The 3,523-nt window shown below is 33.3% G+C and overlaps 1 pseudogene; it reads right to left on the bottom strand.

Annotated features, from left to right (window-relative positions):
• Positions 1–2,022: 2,022 nt before the first annotated feature.
• LOC146886714 (uncharacterized) lies at positions 2,023–2,901 on the bottom strand (annotated as a pseudogene).
• Between the last annotated feature and the right edge of the window lie 622 nt (positions 2,902–3,523).

The following is a 3,523-nucleotide window of genomic DNA, read 5'->3' on the forward strand; positions in this document are numbered from 1 at the left end:
GTATGTTGATGACATGTTGATTGTCGGTGCTAATATGACAGAAATTGACAGGTTGAAGAAACAATTGTCAGAAAATTTTGAAATGAAGGATCTTGGTCCAGCCAAGCAAATTCTTGGTATGAGAATTTCCAGGGATAGATCTAAAGGTATTCTAAATTTATCTCAGGAAAAATATATAGAAAAATTGCTTAGCAGGTTCAATTTTGGAAATGCTAAAACCAGGAATACACCTTTGGGAACTCAGTTAAAGTTCTCAAAAAGGCAATCTTCTCATACAGAGGAAGAAGAAAATCACATGTCTAAAGTGCCATATGCATCTGCAGTAGGGAGCTTGATGTATGCTATGGTTTGCACCAGACCTGATATAGCACATGCAGTGGGAGTTGTGAGCAGGTTTCTATCCAATCCCAGAAAGGAGCATTGGGAAGGCGTGAAGTGGATATTGAGATATTTGAAGGGCACTTCAAAGATGCATTTGTCCTTTAAAAGAAGTAATCTCACTTTACAGGGATTTTCTTATGCAGATTTGGGAGGTGATTTGGATAGTAGAAAGAGCACAACAGGTTATATTTTTACGTTGGGTGGCACAGCTATCAGTTGGAAGTCCAAACTTCAAGGAAGAGTTTCCCTTTCAACCACTGAAGTTGAATATATAGCTATCTCAGAAACAACAAAAGAGATGATATGGTTGAAGAATCTTATAAAAGAATTAGGAAAAGGGCAAGATGAACCTTCATTGTTCAGTAATAGTCAAAGTGTCATTTGTCTTGCTAAAAATCCAATTCTTCACTCCAGATGCAAACACATTGAATTGAAGTATCATTTTATCAAAAACTTGATAAATGATGGAGATTTGATTTTGTTGAAGATTCCAGGTGCAGAGAATCCAGCTGATATGTTGACCAAGACTGTCACAACAACTAAGTTGAGGCTTTGCATTGCCTCAACTCGCCTTCGAGAAAATTGATGATGAAGGCACTACACTAGGTGGTAATGTAAATCAAACCCCAAGTGGGAGAATTGTTAGTATTTTAGTGCTTGATTTAGTCCCATATCGCTTAGAATAGTGAGATGTGGTTCTCTATTTTACTATATAAGAGACTCTATGTAAAGCTTTAAGATACACCAAAAATACAAATACTTCCTAGTGTAGTCGTGGACGTAGGCATACACATTGTACGCTGAACCACGTTAAATTCTCTGTGTCTATTTTTCTCTCCTTTATTCTTTCCTTTAATGCCTTGTTCCTAACAATTTTCTCCCAAACCCTGTTCAACTTTAAATTCTCAATTCAATTTCTTTTGCAATCTTAACCACGTTTTTCTCCACATAATAATTTTAAATGCACCAATTCCATGTAATAATACCATTAATTGTGTGGGAGTGTTGTACGCTATGAAGCCCAGACATAGACACGGATACAACACGGACACAGAAAACGTCTAAATTGAAAAAATGCAGGACACGGACACGATGATATATATATATATATATATATATATATATATATATATATATATATATATATACTACAAGAAATTAGCTATAACCTATTTGCTAAGGATTAGCTAGGGATTAGCTACAATACCTTTACTAGGGATTAGCTAGGGATTAGCTACAATTATTTTGCTAAGGATTAGTTAGGGATTAGCTACAACTAGTTTGCTAGGGATTAACTAAGGATTAGCTAGGAATTAGCGACAAAGTGGTTCTCTAGCTACTTAGCTACCTATATTTTAGCTACGCCACAATGTCTTTGCTAATTTCTCGCTAATCCTTCGCTAAATCGTTTTGCGAGGGATTCGTTAGGGATTATTCCCTCGCTAATACGTAACTTTCTTGTAGTGATTATATATATAACAATTACAGTTAAAAAAGTTGAAAATTAATATTTATATAAAAAATAATCTACCAATTACACTTCATGATCTAATAGAAATCAAGATAAACAATTATAAAAGAAACAAAGTATAGCAAAAGAAAAAAAAACAAAAAACGTATGTAAATCATAATGTTTAGCTCTTATATTTGTTCATCTTCATTGAAAAATACTTCTTCTAATTATGGTTTATGAAGAGATAGGCTAGCAATCTGAAGAATTTCGTTGTCTTCCAATGAAAAGTCATCTCCTCCAATATTCCACAATTTAGTTTCCTCTTCTTTGTACTTTGAGGAGTTTCTTGAGAGAAGACGAATATTACTATAGACAAATACTAAATCTTCTGCCCTTTTGGGAGTCATCTTATTTCTTTTCAAAGAATGCATAAAAGACTAGGTACTCCAATTCCTTTCACAACAAGAAGAAGAACAAGGTTGTCCAAGTAGCTTAAGAGCTATCTGTTGAAGTGTTGGTGCCTGAGATCCATGAACAATCCACCATGATTTTGCTTCCATTTTAGTTTTATCCCTTGTAGCGTCGACATGTGCAAAATTTTCTCTTTCATTTGAAAAGTTTACAAACTCTAAATTTGCTTGTCTCCTTACATCCACATCATCAAAGTACTTCATAAAACATTTTTTCCTTTCATGAGTAAGTTCTGCATCTTCATGTGGGGCAAGTCTTTGTGAATCTTCACTTAACCATTCATCACTATAATATCTACAGTATTAAAGAACATAAGCATAAATTAACATAATATTATATATTATAGATAAGACATATACAAAAAATATATATAATAATAAAATAATTTAATAGTATAATTACCTTGAATTTAAAGAATGAGCAAGACAATGAAGAGATGTGTTACTCTTAGTCCAATGATCAATTAATACTGAGTGTACTACCTCCAAAAAGGATGAATGTTCAACTTGTGCCTTTCTTTCATGTTGGTATATGATCTTCCTCCCATCTTCAATCACTGAATCCCACATTTCATACACTAAATGAAGAGTAGCCATATCTGTATTTGTTTTTCTGAGAACATCATAAATAGGGGCAGTAAAAGCAAGTATATAGTCAACCTTCATCCACCAATTATCATTCAATAAAGTTTCTTTGATTGTTCGTGCATTATCAACATTATCCTCTTTGTAATCAGACTATTCATTACTAATTACCATCTCTTGGAGTCCTGTTTTCAAACTTCTAAAACTTTTAAGCATGATAATGGTTGAAGCAAATCTGGTTGGAGCAACAGAAAGCAACTTCAATGAATTGAAGTTATTAAACATTGATAATCTCATTGAGTGCCCCATAATGAAGTTTTTAATAAATGTAGCATCAACGACAATTTGTGAGATCCAATAAAATTCTTCATAAAGATCACTATTTCTTTTTGTATTTTTTGCCGCATAAATATTTTTCAATGCAAGATTCAAGGTGTGCACTACACAAGGAGTCCAATAGATTGAAGAAAATTATGATTCTATGATCATACTTGCTGCCTTACATACTGCTGCATTGTCCGTAATTACATACTGCTACATGATAATTTGTACCACATTTTTTGGTCTAACTTCCATAATTACATCTCTCATGTGTTTGGCAATAAAATCCTTGTCTTTTGTCTCACCAAATCCA

Source organism: Vigna unguiculata, chromosome 4, assembly GCF_037176805.1.
Source record: "Vigna unguiculata cultivar grain cowpea cultivar isolate G323 ecotype 2 chromosome 4, ASM3717680v1, whole genome shotgun sequence".
Taxonomy (NCBI): domain Eukaryota; kingdom Viridiplantae; phylum Streptophyta; class Magnoliopsida; order Fabales; family Fabaceae; genus Vigna; species Vigna unguiculata.